We start from the raw sequence: 22,433 nt of genomic DNA, 5'->3' as shown, positions 1-22,433 counted from the left end.
AAAATTGAAAAGAGTTGAAAAAATTTTTTTTTGGACTTATTCATTTTTCCGGCGTTTATCAGACTTTCAGATAGGGGAAATATCAGTGAGCGTTCCGATTTCAGTTCCAGAGCGATTCGCCTGAAGAGTACTTGTTATTTAGTCGTTTTCAGCCAATTTTCAGAATTTTTGAAAATGTCACTTTTTTGTGAAAATATCCACTAAATGAGGGAATAATATGTGTGAGGGTACCCCAGGAGAGTTCCAATTGTGTGTGGGTAGAATATATATCCCACGGGGGTAAAATTGAAAAGAGTTGAAAAAAATTTTTTTTTGGACTTATTCATTTTTCCGGCGTTTATCTGACTTTCAGAGAGGGCAAATGCCAGTGAGCATTCCGAGTTCAGTTCCAGAGCGATTCGCCCAATGAGTCCTTGATATTTTGTAGTTTTCATCCAATTTTCTGAATTTTTGAAAATTCCACTTTTTTTCTGAAAATATCCACTAAATGAGGGAATAATATGTGTGAGGGTACCCCAGGAGAGTTCCAAATGTGTGTGGGTTGAATATATAATCCACGGGGGTAAAATTGAAAAAAGTTGAAAAAAATTTTTTTTGGGACTTAATCATTTTTCCAGCGTTTATCAGACTTTCAGATAGGGGAAATGTCAGTGAGCATTCCGATTTCAGTTCCACAGCGGTTCGAATGATGAGTCCTTGATATTTAGTCGTTTTCAGCCAATTTTCTGAATTTTTGAAAATTCCACTTTTTTTGTGAAAATATACTGCTAAATGAGGGAATAATATGTGTGAGGGTACCCCAGGAGAGTTCCAAATGTGTGCGGTTAGAATATATATCCCACGGGGGTAAAATTTAAAAAAGTTGAAAAAAAATTTTTGTTGGACTTAGTCATTTTTCCGGCGTTTATCAGACTTTCAGATAGGGGAAATGTCAGTGAGCATTCCGATTTCAGTTCCAGAGCGATTCGCCCCATGAGTCCTTGATATTTAGTCGTTTTCAGCCAATTTTCTGAATTTTTGAAAATTTTACTTTTTTGTGAAAATATCCACTAAATGAGGGAATACTATGTGTGAGGGTACCCCAGGAGAGTTCCAAATGTGTGTGGGTAGAATTAATATCACAAGGGGGTAAATTGAAAAACGTTGAAAACAATTTTTTTTTGGACTTAGTCTTTTTTCCGCTGTTTATCAGACTTTCAGATAGGGGAAATGTCAGTGAGCGTTCCGATTTCAGTTCCAGAGCGATTCGCCCTATTAGTACGTGATATTTAGTCGTTTTGTGCCAATTCTCAGAATTTTGAAAATTTCTCTTTTTTGTGAAAATATCCACTAAATGAGAGAATAATATATGTGAGGGTACCCCAGGAGAGTTCCAAAGGTGTGTGGGTAGAATAGGTATCCCACGTGGGTAAAATTGAAAAAAGTTTAAAAAAATTTTTTTTTGGACTTAGTCATTTTTCCGGCATTTATCAGACTTTCAGATAGGGGAAATGTCAGTGAGCATTCCGATTTCAGTTCCAGAGCGATTCGCCCCATGAGTCCTTGATATTTAGTCGTTTTCAGCCAATTTTCTGAATTTTTGAAAATTTCACTTTTTTGTGAAAATATCCACTAAATGAGGAAATAATATGTGTGAGGGTACCCCAGGAGAGTTCCAAATGTGTGTGGGTAGAATTAATATCACAAGGGGGTAAATTGAAAAACGTTGAAAACAATTTTTTTTTGGACTTAGTCTTTTTTCCGCCGTTTATCAGACTTTCAGATAGGGGAAATGTCAGTGAGCATTCCGATTTCAGTTCCAGAGCGATTCGCCCTATTAGTACTTGATATTTAGTCGTTTTCTGCCAATTTTCAGAATTTTGAAAATGTCACTTTTTTGTGAAAATATCTACTAAATGAGGGAATAATATGTGTGAGGGTACCCCAGGAGAGTTCCAAATGTGTGAGGGTAGAATATATATCCCACGGAGGTAAAATTGAAAAAAGTTGAAAAAAAATTTTTGTTGGACTTAGTCATTTTTCCGGCGTTTATCAGACTTTCAGATAGGGGAAATGTCAGTGAGCATTCCGATTTCAGTTCCAGAGCGATTCGCCCCATGAGTCCTTGATATTTAATCGTTTTCAGCCAATTTTCTGAATTTTTTAAAATTTTTCTTTTTTGTGAAAATAACTACTAAATGAGGGAATAATATGTGTGAGGGTACCCCAGGAGAGTTCCAAATGTGTGTGGGTAGAATATAAATCCCACGGGGGTAAAATTGAAAAAAGTTGAAAAAAATTTTTTGTTTGGACTTAGTCATTTTTCCGGCGTTTATCAGACTTTCAGATAGGGGAAATGTCAGTGAGCGTTCCGATTTCAGTTCCAGAGCGATTCACGCTATTAGTACTTGATATTTAGTCGTTTTCTGCCAATATTCAGAATTTTGAAAATGTCACTTTTTTGTGAAAATATCCACTAAATGAGGGAATAATATGTGTGAGGGTACCCCAGGAGAGTTCCAAATGTGTGCGGTTAGAATATATATCCCACGGGGGTAAAATTGAAAAAAGTTGAAAAAAAATTTTTGTTGGACTTAGTCATTTTTCCGGCGTTTATCAGACTTTCAGATAGGGGAAATGTCAGTGAGCATTCCGATTTCAGTTCCAGAGCGATTCGCCCCATGAGTCCTTGATATTTAGTCGTTTTCAGCCAATTTTCTGAATTTTTGAAAATTTTACTTTTTTGTGAAAATATCCACTAAATGAGGGAATACTATGTGTGAGGGTACCCCAGGAGAGTTCCAAATGTGTGTGGGTAGAATTAATATCACAAGGGGGTAAATTGAAAAACGTTGAAAACAATTTTTTTTTGGACTTAGTCTTTTTTCCGGCGTTTATCAGACTTTCAGATAGGGGAAATGTCAGTGAGCGTTCCGATTTCAGTTCCAGAGCGATTCGCCCTATTAGTACTTGATATTTAGTCATTTTGTGCCAATTCTCAGAATTTTGAAAATTTCTCTTTTTTGTGAAAATATCCACTAAATGAGAGAATAATATATGTGAGGGTACCCCAGGAGAGTTCCAAATGTGTGTGGGTAGAATAGGTATCCCACGTGGGTAAAATTGAAAAAAGTTTAAAAAAATTTTTTTTTGGACTTAGTCATTTTTCCGGCATTTATCAGACTTTCAGATAGGGGAAATGTCAGTGAGCATTCCGATTTCAGTTCCAGAGCGATTCGCCCCATGAGTCCTTGATATTTAGTCGTTTTCAGCCAATTTTCTGAATTTTTGAAAATTTCACTTTTTTGTGAAAATATCCACTAAATGAGGAAATAATATGTGTGAGGGTACCCCAGGAGAGTTCCAAATGTGTGTGGGTAGAATTAATATCACAAGGGGGTAAATTGAAAAACGTTGAAAACAATTTTTTTTTGGACTTAGTCATTTTTCCGGCGTTTATCAGACTTTCAGATAGGGGAAATGTCAGTGAGCACGCCGATTTCAGTTCCAGAGCGATTCGAATGATGAGTCCTTGATATTTAGTCATTTTCAGCCAATTTTCAGAATTTTTGAAGATTCCACTTTTTTTGTGAAAATATCCGCTTAATGAGGGAATAATATGTGTGAGGGTATCCCAGCAGAGTTCCAAATGTGTGTGGGTAGAATATATATCCCACGGGGGTAAAATTGAAAAGAGTTGAAAAAATTTTTTTTTGGACTTATTCATTTTTCCGGCGTTTATCAGACTTTCAGATAGGGGAAATATCAGTGAGCGTTCCGATTTCAGTTCCAGAGCGATTCGCCTGAAGAGTACTTGTTATTTAGTCGTTTTCAGCCAATTTTCAGAATTTTTGAAAATGTCACTTTTTTGTGAAAATATCCACTAAATGAGGGAATAATATGTGTGAGGGTACCCCAGGAGAGTTCCAATTGTGTGTGGGTAGAATATATATCCCACGGGGGTAAAATTGAAAAGAGTTGAAAAAAATTTTTTTTTGGACTTATTCATTTTTCCGGCGTTTATCTGACTTTCAGAGAGGGCAAATGCCAGTGAGCATTCCGAGTTCAGTTCCAGAGCGATTCGCCCAATGAGTCCTTGATATTTTGTAGTTTTCATCCAATTTTCTGAATTTTTGAAAATTCCACTTTTTTTCTGAAAATATCCACTAAATGAGGGAATAATATGTGTGAGGGTACCCCAGGAGAGTTCCAAATGTGTGTGGGTTGAATATATAATCCACGGGGGTAAAATTGAAAAAAGTTTAAAAAAAATTTTTTTTGGGACTTAATCATTTTTCCAGCGTTTATCAGACTTTCAGATAGGGGAAATGTCAGTGAGCTTTCCGATTTCAGTTCCACAGCGATTCGAATGATGAGTCCTTGATATTTAGTCGTTTTCAGCCAATTTTCTGAATTTTTGAAAATTCCACTTTTTTTGTGAAAATATACTGCTAAATGAGGGAATAATATGTGTGAGGGTACCCCAGGAGAGTTCCAAATGTGTGCGGTTAGAATATATATCCCACGGGGGTAAAATTGAAAAAAGTTGAAAAAAATTTTTTGTTGGACTTAGTCATTTTTCCGGCGTTTATCAGACTTTCAGATAGGGGAAATGTCAGTGAGCATTCCGATTTCAGTTCCAGAGCGATTCGCCCCATGAGTCCTTGATATTTAGTCGTTTTCAGCCAATTTTCTGAATTTTTGAAAATTTTACTTTTTTGTGAAAATATCCACTAAATGAGGGAATACTATGTGTGAGGGTACCCCAGGAGAGTTCCAAATGTGTGTGGGTAGAATTAATATCACAAGGGGGTAAATTGAAAAACGTTGAAAACAATTTTTTTTTGGACTTAGTCTTTTTTCCGCTGTTTATCAGACTTTCAGATAGGGGAAATGTCAGTGAGCGTTCCGATTTCAGTTCCAGAGCGATTCGCCCTATTAGTACTTGATATTTAGTCGTTTTGTGCCAATTCTCAGAATTTTGAAAATTTCTCTTTTTTGTGAAAATATCCACTAAATGAGAGAATAATATATGTGAGGGTACGCCAGGAGAGTTCCAAATGTGTGTGGGTAGAATAGGTATCCCACGTGGGTAAAATTGAAAAAAGTTTAAAAAAATTTTTTTTTGCACTTAGTCATTTTTCCGGCATTTATCAGACTTTCAGATAGGGGAAATGTCAGTGAGCATTCCGATTTCAGTTCCAGAGCGATTCGCCCCATGAGTCCTTGATATTTAGTCGTTTTCAGCCAATTTTCTGAATTTTTGAAAATTTCACTTTTTTGTGAAAATATCCACTAAATGAGGAAATAATATGTGTGAGGGTACCCCAGGAGAGTTCCAAATGTGTGTGGGTAGAATTAATATCACAAGGGGGTAAATTGAAAAACGTTGAAAACAATTTTTTTTTGGACTTAGTCTTTTTTCCGCCGTTTATCAGACTTTCAGATAGGGGAAATGTCAGTGAGCATTCCGATTTCAGTTCCAGAGCGATTCGCTCTATTAGTACTTGATATTTAGTCGTTTTCTGCCAATTTTCTGAATTTTTGAAAATTTCACTTTTTTGTGAAAATATCCACTAAATGAGGAAATAATATGTGTGAGGGTACACCAGGAGAGTTCCAAATGTGTGTGGGTAGAATATATATCCCACAGGCGTAAAATTGAAAAAAGTTGAAAAAAATTTTTTTGGGACTTAGTCATTTTACTGGCATTTATCAGACTTTCACATAGGGGAAATGTCAGTGAGCATTCCGATTTCAGTTCCAGAGCGATTCGCCCCATGAGTCCTTGATATTTAGTCGTTTTCAGCCAATTTTCTGAATTTTTGAAAATTTTACTTTTTTGTGAAAATATCCACTAAATGAGGGAATACTATGTGTGAGGGTACCCCAGGAGAGTTCCAAATGTGTGTGGGTAGAATTAATATCACAAGGGGGTAAATTGAAAAACGTTGAAAACAATTTTTTTTTGGACTTAGTCTTTTTTCCGCCGTTTATCAGACTTTCAGATAGGGGAAATGTCAGTGAGCGTTCCGATTTCAGTTCCAGAGCAATTCGCCCCATGAGTCCTTGATATTTAGTCGTTTTCAGCCAATTTTCTGAATTTTTTAAAATTTTACTTTTTTGTGAAAATAACCACTAAATGAGGGAATAATATGTGTGAGGGTATCCCAGGAGAGTTCCAAATGTGTGTGGGTAGAATATAAATCCCACGGGGGTAAAATTGAAAAAAGTTTAAAAAAATTTTTTTTTGGACTTAGTCATTTTTCCGGCGTTTATCAGACTTTCAGATAGGGGAAATGTCAGTGAGCGTTCCGATTTCAGTTCCAGAGCGATTCGCCCTATTAGTACTTGATATTTTGTCGTTTTCTGCCAATATTCAGAATTTTGAAAATGTCACTTTTTTGTGAAAATATCCACTAAATGAGGGAATAATATGTGTGAGGGTACCCCAGGAGAGTTCCAAATGTGTGCGGGTAGAATATATATCCCACGGGGGTAAAATTGAAAAAAGTTGAAAAAAAATTTTTGTTGGACTTAGTCATTTTTCCGGCGTTTATCAGACTTTCAGATAGGGGAAATGTCAGTGAGCACGCCGATTTCAGTTCCAGAGCGATTCGAATGATGAGTCCTTGATATTTAGTCATTTTCAGCCAATTTTCTGAATTTTTGAAGATTCCACTTTTTTTGTGAAAATATCCGCTTAATGAGGGAATAATATGTGTGAGGGTATCCCAGGAGAGTTCCAAATGTGTGTGGGTAGAATATATATCCCACGGGGGTAAAATTGAAAAGAGTTGAAAAAATTTTTTTTTGGACTTATTCATTTTTCCGGCGTTTATCAGACTTTCAGATAGGGGAAATATCAGTGAGCGTTCCGATTTCAGTTCCAGAGCGATTCGCCTGAAGAGTACTTGTTATTTAGTCGTTTTCAGCCAATTTTCAGAATTGTTGAAAATGTCACTTTTTTGCGATAATATCCACTAAATGAGGGAATAATATGTGTGAGGGTACCCCAGGAGAGTTCCAATTGTGTGTGGGTAGAATATATATCCCACGGGGGTAAAATTGAAAAGAGTTGAAAAAAATTTTTTTTTGGACTTATTCATTTTTCCGGCGTTTATCTGACTTTCAGAGAGGGCAAATGCCAGTGAGCATTCCGAGTTCAGTTCCAGAGCGATTCGCCCAATGAGTCCTTGATATTTTGTAGTTTTCATCCAATTTTCTGAATTTTTGAAAATTCCACTTTTTTTCTGAAAATATCCACTAAATGAGGGAATAATATGTGTGAGGGTACCCCAGGAGAGTTCCAAATGTGTGTGGGTTGAATATATAATCCACGGGGGTAAAATTGAAAAAAGTTGAAAAAAAATTTTTTTGGGACTTAATCATTTTTCCAGCGTTTATCAGACTTTCAGATAGGGGAAATGTCAGTGAGCATTCCGATTTCAGTTCCACAGCGATTCGAATGATGAGTCCTTGATATTTAGTCGTTTTCAGCCAATTTTCTGAATTTTTGAAAATTCCACTTTTTTTGTGAAAATATACTGCTAAATGAGGGAATAATATGTGTGAGGGTACCCCAGAAGAGTTCCAAATGTGTGTGGATAGATTATATATCCCACGGGGGTAAAATTGAAAAAAGTTGAAAAAATTTTTTTTTAGGACTTAGTCATTTTTCCGGCGTTTATCAGACTTTCAGATAGGGGAAATGTTAGTGAGCGTTCCGATTTCAGTTCCAGAGCGATTCGCCCGATGAGTCCGTGCTATTTAGTCATTTTCAGCCAATTTTCTGTATTTTTGAAAATTCCACTTTTTTGTGAAAATATCCGCTAAATGAGGGAATAATATGTGTGAGGGTACCCCAGGAGAGTTCCAAATGTGTGTGGATAGATAATATATTTCACGGGGGTAAAATTTAAAAAAGTTTAAGAAAATTTTTTTTAGGACTTATTCATTTTCCCGGCGTGTATCAGACTTTCAGATAGGGGAATACTCAGTGAGCGTTCCGATTTCAGTTCCAGAAAGTTTTGCCCCATGAGTCCTTGATATTTAGTCGTTTTCAGCCAATTTCCTGAATTTTTGAAAATTCTACTTTTTTTGTGAAAATATCCGCTAAATGAGGGAATAATATGTGTGAGGGTATCCCAGGAGAGTTCCAATTGTTTGTGGATAGATTATATATCCTATGGGGGTAAAATTGAAAAAAGTTGAAAAATTTTTTTTTTAGGACTTAGTCATTTTTCTGGCGTTTATCAGACTTTCAGATAGGGGAAATGCCAGTGAGCATTCCGATTTCAGTTCCAGAGCGATTCGAAAGATGAGTCCTTGATAATTAGTCGTTTTCAGCCAATTTTCAGAATTTTTGAAAATTTCACTTTTTTGTGAAAATATCCACTAAATGAGGGAATAATATGTGTGAGGGTTCCCCAGAAGAGTTCCAAATGTGTGTGGGTAGGCTCTATATCACACGGGGGTAAAATTGAAAAAAGTTGAAAAAAATTTTTTTTTGGACTTAGTCATTTTTCCAGCGTTTATCAGACTTTCAGATAGGGGAAATGTCAGTGAGCGTTCCGATTTCAGTTCCAGAGTGATTCGCCCCATGAGTCCTTGATATTTAGTCGTTTTCAGCCAATTTTCAGAATTTTTGAAAATTTCACTTTTTTGTGAAAATATCCACTAAATGAGGGAATAATATGTGTGAGGGTTCCCCAGAAGAGTTCCAAATGTGTGTGGCTAGACTATATATGACACGGGGGTAAAATTGAAAAAAGTTGAAAAAAAAATTATTTGGGGACTTAGTAATTTTTCCAGCGTTTATCAGACTTTCAGATAGGGGAAATGCCAGTGAGCATTCCGATTTCAGTTCCAGAGCGATTCGAAAGATGAGTCCTTGATAATTAGTCGTTTTCAGCCAATTTTCAGAATTTTTGAAAATTTCACTTTTTTGTGAAAATATCCACTAAATGAGGGAATAATATGTGTGAGGGTTCCCCAGAAGAGTTCCAAATGTGTGTGGGTAGGCTCTATATCACACGGGGGTAAAATTGAAAAAAGTTGAAAAAAATTTTTTTTTGGACTTAGTCATTTTTCCAGCGTTTATCAGACTTTCAGATAGGGGAAATGTCAGTGAGCGTTCCGATTTCAGTTCCAGAGTGATTCGCCCCATGAGTCCTTGATATTTAGTCGTTTTCAGCCAATTTTCAGAATTTTTGAAAATTTCACTTTTTTGTGAAAATATCCACTAAATGAGGGAATAATATGTGTGAGGGTTCCCCAGAAGAGTTCCAAATGTGTGTGGCTAGACTATATATGACACGGGGGTAAAATTGAAAAAAGTTGAAAAAAAAATTATTTGGGGACTTAGTAATTTTTCCAGCGTTTATCAGACTTTCAGATAGGGGAAATACCAGTGAGCATTCCGATTTCAGTTCCAGAGCGATTCGAAAGATGAGTCCTTGATAATTAGTCGTTTTCAGCCAATTTTCTGAATTTTTGAAAATTTCACTTTTTTGTGAAAATATCCACTAAATGAGGGAATAATATGTGTGAGGGTTCCCCAGAAGAGTTCCAAATGTGTGTGAGTAGACTATATATCACACGGGGGTAAAATTGAAAAAAGTTGAAAAATTTTTTTTTTGGACTTAGTCATATTTCCGGCGTTTATCAGACTTTCAGATAGGGGAAATGTCAGTGAGCTTTCCGATTTCAGTTCCAGAGCGATTCGCCCCATGAGTCCTTGATATTTAATCGTGTTCAGCCAATTTTCTGAATTTTTGAAAATTTCACTTTTTTGTGAAAATATCCACTAAATGAGGGAATAATATGTGTGAGGGTTCCCCAGAAGAGTTCCAAATGTGTTTGGGTAGACTATATATCACACGGGGGTAAAATTGAAAAAAGTTGAAAAAATTTTTTTTTTTAGAACTTAGTCATTTTTCTGGTGTTTATCAGACTTTCAGATAGGGAAAATGACAGTGAGCGTTCCGATTTCAGTTCCAGAGCGATTCGCCCGATGAGTCCTTGATATTTAGTCGTTTTCAGCCAATTTTCTGAATTTTTGAAAATTTCTCTTTTTTTCTGAAAATATCCACTAAATGAGGGAATAATATGTGTGAGGGGACCCCAGGAGAGTTCCAAATGTGTGTGGGTTGAATATATAATCCACGGGGGTAAAATTGAAAAAAGTTGAAAAAAATTTTTTTTGGGACTTAATCATTTTTCCAGCGTTTATCAGACTTTCAGATAGGGGAAATGTCAGTGAGCATTCCGATTTCAGTTCCACAGCGATTTGAATGATGAGTCCTTGATATTTAGTCGTTTTCAGCCAATTTTCTGAATTTTTGAAAATTCCACTTTTTTTGTGAAAATATACTGCTAAATGAGGGAATAATATGTGTGAGGGTACCCCAGGAGAGTTCCAAATGTGTGTGGATAGATTATATATCCCACGGGGGTAAAATTGAAAAAAGTTGAAAAAATTTTTTTTTAGGACTTAGTCATTTTTCCGGCGTTTATCAGACTTTCAGATAGGGGAAATGTTAGTGAGCGTTCCGATTTCAGTTCCAGAGCGATTCGCCCGATGAGTCCGTGCTATTTAGTCATTTTCAGCCAATTTTCTGTATTTTTGAAAATTCCACTTTTTTGTGAAAATATCCGCTAAATGAGGGAATAATATGTGTGAGGGTACCCCAGGAGAGTTCCAAATGTGTGTGGATAGATAATATATTTCACGGGGGTAAAATTTAAAAAAGTTTAAGAAAATTTTTTTAAGGACTTAGTCATTTTCCCGGCGTGTATCAGACTTTCAGATAGGGGAAGACTCAGTGAGCGTTCCGATTTCAGTTCCAGAAAGTTTTGCCCCATGAGTCCTTGCTATTTAGTCGTTTTCAGCCAATTTTCAGAATTTTTGAAAATTCTACTTTTTTTGTGAAAATATCCGCTAAATGAGGGAATAATATGTGTGAGGGTATCCCAGGAGAGTTCCAATTGTGTGTGGATAGATTATATATCCTATGGGGGTAAAATTGAAAAAAGTTGAAAAAATTTTTTTTTAGGACTTAGTCATTTTTCTGGCGTTTATCAGACTTTCAGATAGGGGAAATGCCAGTGAGCATTCCGATTTCAGTTCCAGAGCGATTCGAAAGATGAGTCCTTGATAATTAGTCGTTTTCAGCCAATTTTCAGAATTTTTGAAAATTTCACTTTTTTGTGAAAATATCCACTAAATGAGGGAATAATATGTGTGAGGGTTCCCCAGAAGAGTTCCAAATGTGTGTGGGTAGGCTCTATATCCCACGGGGGTAAAATTGAAAAAAGTTGAAAATAATTTTTTTTCGGACTTAGTCATATTTCCGGCGTTTATCAGACTTTCAGATAGGGGAAATGTCAGTGAGCTTTCCGATTTCAGTTCCAGAGCGATTCGCCCCATGAGTCCTTTATATTTAATCGTGTTCAGCCAATTTTCTGAATTTTTGAAAATTTCTCTTTTTTGTGAAAATATCCACTAAATGAGGGAATAATATGTGTGAGGGTACCCCAGGAGAGTTCCAAATGTGTATAGGTATAACATATATCACACGGGGGTAAAATTGAAAAAAGTTGAAAAAAATTTTTTTTTGGACTTAGTCATTTTTCCGGCGTTTATCAGACTTTCAGATAGGGGAAATGTCAGTGAGCGTTCCGATTTCAGTTCCAGAGCGATTCGCCCCATGAGTCCTTGATATTTAGTCATTTTCAGCCAATTTTCAGAATTTTTGAAAATGTCACTTTTTTGTGAAAATATCCACTAAATGAGGGAATAATATGTGTGAGGGTTCCCCAGAAGATTTCCAAATGTGTGTGGGTAGACTATATATCACACGGGGGTAAAATTGAAAAAAGTTGAAAAAATTTTTTTTTTTGGACTTAGTCATTTTTCCGGCGTTTATCAGACTTTCAGATGGGGGAAATGTCAGTGAGCGTTCCGATTTCTGTTCCAGAACGTTTCACCCCATGAGTCCTTGATATTTAGTCATTTTCAGCCAATTTTCAGAATTTTTGAAAATGTCACTTTTTTGTGAAAATATCCACTAAATGAGGGAATAATATGTGTGAGGGTTCCCCAGAAGAGTTCCAAATGTGTGTGGCTAGACTATATATCACACGGGGGTAAAATTGAAAAAAGTTGAAAAAAAAATTTTGGGGGGACTTAGTCATTTTTCCAGCGTTTATCAGACTTTCAGATAGGGGAAATGCCAGTAAGCATTCCGATTTCAGTTCCAGAGCGATTCGAAAGATGAGTCCTTGATAATTAGTCGTTTTCAGCCAATTTTCTGAATTTTTGAAAATTTCACTTTTTTGTGAAAATATCCACTAAATGAGGGAATAATATGTGTGAGGGTTCCCCAGAAGAGTTCCAAATGTGTGTGGGTAGACTATATATCACACGAGGGTAAAATTGAAAAAAGTTGAAAAATTTTTTTTTTGGACTTAGTCATATTTCCGGCGTTTATCAGACTTTCAGATAGGGGAAATGTTAGTGAGCTTTCCGATTTCAGTTCCAGAGCGATTTGCCCCATGAGTCCTTGATATTTAATCGTGTTCAGCCAATTTTCTGAATTTTTGAAAATTTCTCTTTTTTGTGAAAATATCCACTAATGAGGGAATAATATGTGTGAGGGTACCCCAGGATAGTTCCAAATGTGTATGGGTATAACATATATCACACGGGGGTAAAATTGAAAAAAGTTGAAAAAAATTTTTTTTTGGACTTAGTCATTTTTCCGGCGTTTATCAGACTTTCAGATATTGGAAATGTCAGTGAGCGTTCCGATTTCAGTTCCAGAAAGTTTTGCCCCATGAGTCCTTGCTATTTAGTCGTTTTCAGCCAATTTTCAGAATTTTTGAAAATTCTACTTTTTTTGTGAAAATATCCACTAAATGAGGGAATAAAATGTGTGAGGGTATCCCAGGAGAGTTCCAATTGTGTGTGGATAGATTATATATCCTATGGGGGTAAAATTGAAAAAAGTTGAAAAAATTTTTTTTTAGGACTTAGTCATTTTTCTGGCGTTTATCAGACTTTCAGATAGGGGAAATGCCAGTGAGCATTCCGATTTCAGTTCCAGAGCGATTCGAAAGATGAGTCCTTGATAATTAGTGGTTTTCAGCCAATTTTCAGAATTTTTGAAAATTTCACTTTTTTGTGAAAATATCCACTAAATGAGGGAATAATATGTGTGAGGGTTCCCCAGAAGAGTTCCAAATGTGTGTGGGTAGGCTCTATATCCCACGGGGGTAAAATTGAAAAAAGTTGAAAATAATTTTTTTTCGGACTTAGTCATATTTCCGGCGTTTATCAGACTTTTAGATAGGGGAAATGTCAGTGAGCTTTCCGATTTCAGTTCAAGAGCGATTCGCCCGATGAGTCCTTGATATTTAATCTTGTTCAGCCAATTTTCTGAATTTTTGAAAATTTCTCTTTTTTGTGAAAATATCCACTAAATGAGGGAATAATATGTGTGAGGGTACCCCAGGAGAGTTCCAAATGTGTGTGGGTAGACTATATATCACACGGGGGTAAAATTGAAAAAAGTTGAAAAAAATTTTTTTTTTAGAACTTAGTCATTTTTCTGGTGTTTATCAGACTTTCAGATAGGGGAAATAACAGTGAGCGTTCCGATTTCAGTTCCAGAGCAATTTGCCCGATGAGTACTTGATATTTAGTCGTTTTCAGCCAATTTTCTGAATTTTTGAAAATTTCTCTTTTTTTCTGAAAATATCCACTAAATGAGGGAATAATATGTGTGAGGGTACCCCAGGAGAGTTCCAAATGTGTGTGGGTTGAATATATAATCCACGGGGGTAAAATTGAAAAAAGTTGAAAAAAATTTTTTTTGGGACTTAATCATTTTTCCAGCGTTTATCAGACTTTCAGATAGGGGAAATGTCAGTGAGCATTCCGATTTCAGTTCCACAGCGATTCGAATGATGAGTCCTTGATAGTTAGTCGTTTTCAGCCAATTTTCTGAATTTTTGAAAATTCCACTTTTTTTGTGAAAATATACTGCTAAATGAGGGAATAATATGTGTGAGGGTACCCCAGGAGAGTTCCAAATAATTGAAAAAAGTTGAAAAAAATTTTTTTTAGGACTTAGTCATTTTTCTGGCGTTTATCAGACTTTCAGATAGGGGAAATGCCAGTGAGCATTCCGATTTCAGTTCCAGAGCGATTCGTAAGATGAGTACTTGATAATTAGTCGTTTTCAGCCAATTTTCAGAATTTTTGAAAATTTCACTTTTTTGTGAAAATATCCACTAAATGAGGGAATAATATGTGTGAGGGTTCCCCAGAAGAGTTCCAAATGTGTGTGGGTAGGCTCTATATCCCACGGGGGTAAAATTGAAAAAAGTTTAAAAAAATTTTTTTTTGGACTTAGTCATTTTTCCGGCGTTTATCAGACTTTCAGATGGGGGAAATGTCAGTGAGCGTTCCGATTTCTGTTCCAGAACGTTTCGCCCCATGAGTCCTTGATATTTAGTCGTTTTCAGCCAATTTTCAGAATTTTTGAAAATGTCACTTTTTTGTGAAAATATCCACTAAATGAGGGGATAATATGTGTGAGGGTTCCCCAGAAGAGTTCCAAATGTGTGTGGCTAGACTATATATCACACGGGGGTAAAATTGAAAAAAGTTGAAAAATTTTTTTTTTGGACTTAGTCATATTTCCGGCGTTTATCAGACTTTCAGATAGGGGAAATGTCAGTGAGCTTTCCGATTTCAGTTCCAGAGCGATTCGCCCCATGAGTCCTTGATATTTAATCGTGTTCAGCCAATTTTCTGAATTTTTGAAAATTTCTCTTTTTTGTGAAAATATCCACTAAATGAGGGAATAATATGTGTGAGGGTACCCCAGGAGAGTTCCAAATGTGTATGGGTATAACATATATCACACGGGGGTAAAATTGAAAAAAGTTGAAAAAAATTTTTTTTTGGACTTAGTCATTTTTCCGGCGTTTATCAGACTTTCTGATAGGGGAAATGTCAGTGAGCGTTCCGATTTCAGTTCCAGAGCGATTCGTCCCATGAGTCCTTGATATTTAATCTTGTTCAGCCAATTTTCTGAATTTTTGAAAATTTCTCTTTTTTGTGAAAATATCCAATAAATGAGGGAATAATATGTGAGAGGGTTCCCCAGAAGAGTTCCAAATGTGTGTGGGTAGACTATATATCACACGGGGGTAAAATTGAAAAAAGTTGAAAAAATTTTTTTATTTAGAACTTAGTCATTTTTCTGGTGTTTATCAGACTTTCAGATAGGGAAAATGACAGTGAGCGTTCCAATTTCAGTTCCAGAGCGATTTGCCCGATGAGTCCTTGATATTTAGTCATTTTCAGCCAATTTTCTGAATTTTTGAAAATTTCTCTTTTTTTCTGAAAATATCCACTAAATGAGGGAATAATATGTGTGAGGGTACCCCAGGAGAGTTCCAAATGTGTGTGGGTAGGCTCTATATCACATGGGGGTAAAATTGAAAAAAGTTGAAAAAAATTTTTTTTTTGGACTTAGTCATTTTTCCGGCGTTTATCAGACTTTCAGATAGGGGAAATGTCAGTGAGCGTTCCGATTTCAGTTCCAGAGTGATTCGCCCCATGAGTCCTTGATATTTAGCCGTTTTCAGCCAATTTTCAGAATTTTTGAAAATTTCACTTTTTTGTGAAAATATCCACTAAATGAGGGAATAATATGTGTGAGGGTTCCCCAGGAGAGTTCCAAGTGTGTGTGGGTAGACTATATATCACACGGGGGTAAAATTGAAAAAAGTTTAAAAAAATTTTTTTTTTGGACTTAGTCATTTTTCCGGCGTTTATCAGACTTTCAGATGGGGGAAATGTCAGTGAGCGTTCCGATTTCTGTTCCAGAGCGATTCGCCCCATGAGTCCTTGATATTTAATCGTGTTCAGCCAATTTTCTGAATTTTTGAAAATTTCTCTTTTTTGTGAAAATATCCACTAAATAAGGGAATAATATGTGTGAGGGTACCCCAGGAGAGTTCCAAATGTGTATGGGTACAACATATATCACACGGGGGTAAAATTGAAAAAAGTTGAAAAAAATTTTTTTTTTAAAACTTAGTCATTTTTCTGGTGTTTATCAGACTTTCAGATAGGGGAAATGACAGTGAGCGTTCCGATTTCAGTTCCAGAGCAATTTGCCCGATGAGTACTTGATATTTAGTCGTTTTCAGCCAATTTTCTGAATTTTTGAAAATTTCTCTTTTTTTCTGAAAATATCCACTAAATGAGGGAATAATATGTGTGAGGGTACCCCAGGAGAGTTCCAAATGTGTGTGGGTTGAATATATAATCCACGGGGGTAAAATTGAAAAAAGTTGAAAAAAATTTTTTTTGGGACTTAATCATTTTTCCAGCGTTTATCAGACTTTCAGATAGGGGAAATGTCAGTGAGCATTCCGATTTCAGTTCCACAGCGATTCGAATGATGAGTCCTTGATAGTTAGTCGTTTTCAGCCAATTTTCTGAATTTTTGAAAATTCCACTTTTTTTGTGAAAATATACTGCTAAATGAGGGAATAATATGTGTGAGGGTACCCCAGGAGAGTTCCAAATGTGTGTGGATAGATTATATATCACACGGGGGTAAAATTGAAAAAAGTTGAAAAAAATTTTTTTTAGGACTTAGTCATTTTTCTGGCGTTTATCAGACTTTCAGATAGGGGAAATGCCAGTGAGCATTCCGATTTCAGTTCCAGAGCGATTCGTAAGATGAGTACTTGATAATTAGTCGTTTTCAGCCAATTTTCAGAATTTTTTAAAATTTCACTTTTTTGTGAAAATATCCACTAAATGAGGGAATAATATGTGTGAGGGTTCCCCAGAAGAGTTCCAAATGTGTGTGGGTAGGCTCTATATCCCACGGGGGTAAAATTGAAAAAAGTTGAAAAAAATTTTTTATTTAGAACTTAGTCATTTTTCTGGTGTTTATCAGACTTTCAGATAGGGGAAATGTCAGTGAGCGTTCCGATTTCTGTTCCAGAACGTTTCGCCCCATGAGTCCTTGATATTTAGTCGTTTTCAGCCAATTTTCAGAATTTTTGAAAATGTCACTTTTTTGTGAAAATATCCACTAAATGAGGGAATAATATGTGTGAGGGTTCCCCAGAAGAGTTCCAAATGTGTGTGGCTAGACTATATATCACACGGGGGTAAAATTGAAAAAAGTTGAAAAAAAAATTTTTTTTTTGGACTTAGTCATTTTTCCAGCGTTTATCAGACTTTCAGATAGGGGAAATGCCAGTAAGCATTCCGATTTCAGTTCCAGAGCGATTCGAAAGATGAGTCCTTGATAATTAGTCGTTTTCAGCCAATTTTCTGAATTTTTGAAAATTTCACTTTTTTGTGAAAATATCCACTAAATGAGGGAATAATATGTGTGAGGGTTCCCCAGAAGAGTACCAAATGTGTGTGGGTAGACTATATATCACACGGGGGTAAAATTGAAAAAAGTTGAAAAATTTTTTTTTTGGACTTAGTCATATTTCCGGCGTTTATCAGACTTTCAGATAGGGGAAATGTCAGTGAGCTTTCCGATTTCAGTTCCAGAGCGATTCGCCCCATGAGTCCTTGATATTTAATCGTGTTCAGCCAATTTTCTGAATTTTTGAAAATTTCTCTTTTTTGTGAAAATATCCACTAAATGAGGGAATAATATGTGTGAGGGTTCCCCAGAAGAGTTCCAAATGTGTGTGGGTAGACTATATATCACACGGGGGTAAAATTGAAAAAAGTTGAAAATTTTTTTTTTGGACTTAGTCATATTTCCGGCGTTTATCAGACTTTCAGATAGGGGAAATGTCAGTGTCCTTTCCGATTTCAGTTCCAGAGCGATTCGCCCCATGAGTCCTTGATATTTAATCGTGTTCAGCCAATTTTCTGAATTTTTGAAAATTTCTCTTTTTTGTGAAAATATCCACTAAATGAGGGAATAATATGTGTGAGGGTACCCCAGGAGAGTTCCAAATGTGTATGGGTATAACATATATCACACGGGGGTAAAATTGAAAAAAGTTGAAAAAAATTTTTTTTTGGACTTAGTCATTTTTCCGGCGTTTATCAGACTTTCAGATAGGGGAAATGTCAGTGAGCGTTCCGATTTAAGTTCCAGAGCGATTCGCCCCATGAGTCCTTGATATTTAATCTTGTTCAGCCAATTTTCTGAATTTTTGAAAATTTCTCTTTTTTGTGAAAATATCCAATAAATGAGGGAATAATATGTGAGAGGGTTCCCCAGAAGAGTTCCAAATGTGTGTGGGTAGACTATATATCACACGGGGGTAAAATTGAAAAAAGTTGAAAAAATTTTTTTATTTAGAACTTAGTCATTTTTCTGGTGTTTATCAGACTTTCAGATAGGGAAAATGACAGTGAGCGTTCCAATTTCAGTTCCAGAGCGATTTGCCCGATGAGTCCTTGATATTTAGTCGTTTTCAGCCAATTTTCTGAATTTTTGAAAATTTCTCTTTTTTTCTGAAAATATCCACTAAATGAGGGAATAATATGTGTGAGGGTACCCCAGGAGAGTTCCAAATGTGTGTGGGTAGGCTCTATATCACATGGGGGTAAAATTGAAAAAAGTTGAAAAAAATTTTTTTTTTGGACTTAGTCATTTTTCCGGCGTTTATCAGACTTTCAGATGGGGGAAATGTCAGTGAGCGTTCCGGTTTCTGTTCCAGAGCGATTCGCCCCATGAGTCCTTGATATTTAATCGTGTTCAGCCAATTTTCTGAATTTTTGAAAATTTCTCTTTTTTGTGAAAATATCCACTAAATGAGGGAATAATATGTGTGAGGGTACCCCAGGAGAGTTCCAAATGTGTATGGGTATAACATATATCACACGGGGGTAAAATTGAAAAAAGTTGAAAAAAATTTTTTTTTTAGAACTTAGTCATTTTTCTCGTGTTTATCAGACTTTCAGATAGGGGAAATGTCAGTGAGCATTCCGATTTCAGTTCCACAGCGATTCGAATGATGAGTCCTTGATATTTAGTCGTTTTCAGCCAATTTATTGAATTTTTGAAAATTCCACTTTTTTTGTGAAAATATACTGCTAAATGAGGGAATAATATGTGTGAGGGTACCCCAGGAGAGTTCCAAATGTGTGTGGATAGATTATATATCCCACGGGGGTAAAATTGAAAAAAGTTGAAAAAAATTTTTTTTAGGACTTAGTCATTTTTCCGGCGTGTATCAGACTTTCAGATAGGGGAAGACTCAGTGAGCGTTCCGATTTCAGTTCCAGAAAGTTTTGCCCCATGAGTCCTTGATATTTAGTCGTTTTCAGCCAATTTTCTGAATTTTTGAAAATTCTACTTTTTTTGTGAAAATATCCGCTAAATGAGGGAATAATATGTGTGAGGGTATCCCAGGAGAGTTCCAATTGTGTGTGGATAGATTATATATTCTATGGGGGTAAAATTGAAAAACGTTGAAAAAAATTTTTTTTAGGACAGTCATTTTTCAGGCGTTTATCAGACTTTCAGATAGGGGAAATGCCAGTGAGCATTCCGATTTCAGTTCCAGAGCGATTCGAAAGATGAGTCCTTGATAATTAGTCGTTTTCAGCCAATTTTCTGAATTTTTGAAAATTTCACTTTTTTGTGAAAATATCCACTAAATGAGGGAATAATATGTGTGAGGGTTCCCCAGAAGAGTTCCAAATGTGTGTGGGTAGGCTCTCTATCACACGGGGGTAAAATTGAAAAAAGTTTAAAAAATTTTTTTTTTGAACTTAGTCATTTTTCCAGCGTTTATCAGACTTTCAGATAGGGGAAATGTCAGTGAGCGTTCCAATTTCAGTTCCAGAGTGATTCGCCCCATGAGTCCTTGATATTTATTCGTTTTCAGCCAATTTTCAGAATTTTTGAAAATTTCACTTTTTTGTGAAAATATCCACTAAATGAGGGAGTAATATGTGTGAGGGTTCCCCAGAAGAGTTCCAAATGTGTGTGGCTAGACTATATATCACACGGGGGTAAAATTGAAAAAAGTTGAAAAAATTTTTTTTTTGGACTTAGTCATTTTTCCGGCGTTTATCAGACTTTCAGACGGGGAATTGTCAGTGAGCATTCCTATTTCAGTTCCAGAGCGATTCGACCCATGAGTCCTTGATATTTAGTCGTTTTCAGCCAATTTTCAGAATTTTTGAAAATTTCACTTTTTTGTGAAAATATCCACTAAATGAGGGCATAATATGTGTCAGGGTACCCCAGGAGAGTTCCAAATGTGTGTGGGTAGAATATATATCCCACGGGGGTAAAATTGAAAAAAGTTGAAAAAAAAAATTTTTTGGGGACTTAGTCATTTTTCCGGCGTTTATCAGACTTTCAGATAGGGGAAATGTCAGTGAGCGTTCCGATTTCAGTTCCAGAGCGATTCGCCCAATGAGTCCTTGATATTTAGTCATTTTCAGCCAATTTTCAGAATTTTTGAAAATTTCACTTTTTTGTGAAAATATCCACTAAATGAGGGAATAATATGTGTGAGGGTTCCCCAGAAGAGTTCCAAATGTGTGTGGGTAGACTACATATCCCACGGGGGTAAAATTGAAAAAAGTTTAAAAAAAATTTTTTTTAGGACTTAGTCATTTTTCCGGCGTTTATCAGACTTTCAGATAGGGGAAATGCGAGTGAGCGTTCCGATTTCAGTTCCAGACCGATTCGCCCAATGACTACTTGATATTTAGTCGTTTTCAGCCAATTTTCTGAATTTTTGAAAATTCCACTTTTTTGTGAAAATATCCGCTAAATAAGGGAATAATATGTGTGAGGGTACCCCAGGAGAGTTCCAAATGTGTGTGGGTACAATATATATCCCATGGGGGTAAAATTGAAAAAAGGAAAAAAAAATTTTTTTGGGGACTTAGTCATTTTTCCGGCATTTATCTAACTTTCAGATAGGGGAAATGTCAGTGAGCTTTCCGATTTCAGTTCCAGAGCGATTCGAAAGATGAGTCCTTGATAATTAGTCGTTTTCAGCCAATTTTCTGAATTTTTGAAAAATTCACTTTTTTTGTGAAAATATCCACAAAATGAGGGAATAATATGTGTGAGGGTTCCCCAGAAGAGTTCCAAATGTGTATGGGTAGAATATATATCCCACGGGGGTAAAATTGAAAAAAGTTGAAAAAAATTTTTTTTTAGACAATCATTTTTCCGGTGTTTATCAGACTTTCAGATAGAAGAAATATCAGTGGGTATTCTGATTTCAGTTCCAGAGCGATTCGAACGATGAGTCCTTCATATTTAGTCGTTTTCAGACAATTTTCTGAATTTTTTAAAATTTCACTTTTTTGTGAAAACATCCACTAAATGAGGGAATAATATGTGTGAGGGTACCCCAGGAGAGTTCCAAATGTGTATGGGTAGAATATATATCCCACGGGGGTAAAATTGAAAAAAGTTGAAAAAAATGTTTTTTTGGACTTAGTCATTTTTCCGGCATTTATCAGACTTTCAGATAGGGGAAATGTTAGTGAGCGTTCCGATTTCAGTTCCAGAGCGATTCGAATGATGAGTCCTTGATATTTAGTTGTTTTCAGCCAATTTTCTGAATTTTTGAAAATTCCACTTTTTTTGTGAAAATATCTGCTAAATGAGGGAATAATATGTGTGAGGGTACCCCAGGAGAGTTCCAAATGTGTATGGGTAGAATATATATCCCACGGGGGTAAAATTGAAAAAGTTTGAAAAAAAATTTTTTTTGGACTTAGTCATTTTTCCGGCATTTTTCAGACTTTCAGATAGAAGAAATGTCAGTGAGCATTCCGATTTCAGTTCCAGAGCGATTCGAACGATGAGTCCTTGATATTTAGTCGTTTTCAGCCAATTTTCTGAATTTTTGAAAATTTCACTTTTTTGTGAAAATATCCACTAAATGAGGGAATAATATGTGTGAGGGTACCCCAGGAGAGTTCCAAATGTGTGTGGATAAATTATATATCCCAAGGGGGTAAAATTGAAAAAAGTTGAAAAAAAATGTTTTTTGGACTTAGTCATTTTTCCGGCGTTTATCAGACTTTCAGATGGGGGAAAAGTCAATGAGCATTCTGATTTCAGTTCCAGAGCTATTCGAACGATGAGTCCTTGATATTTAGTCGTTTTCAGACAATTTTCTGAATTTTTTAAAATTTCACTTTTTTGTGAAAACATCCACTAAATGAGGGAATAATATGTGTGAGGGTACCCCAGGAGAGTTCCCAATGTGTGTGGATAGATTATATATCCCACAGGGGTAAAATTGTAAAAAGTTGAAAAATTTTTTTGGGGGACTTAGTCATTTTTCCGGCATTTATCAGACTTTCAGATAGGAGAAATGTCAGTGAGCATTCCGATTTCAGTTCCAGAGCGATTCGAATGATGAGTCATTGATAATTAGTCGTTTTCAGCCAATTT

This window comes from Phyllobates terribilis, unplaced genomic scaffold, assembly GCF_046119375.1.
Source record: "Phyllobates terribilis strain yellow unplaced genomic scaffold, ASM4611937v1 Scaffold_8__6_contigs__length_399053987, whole genome shotgun sequence".
Taxonomy (NCBI): domain Eukaryota; kingdom Metazoa; phylum Chordata; class Amphibia; order Anura; family Dendrobatidae; genus Phyllobates; species Phyllobates terribilis.
This window is presented reverse-complemented; position numbering follows the sequence as displayed.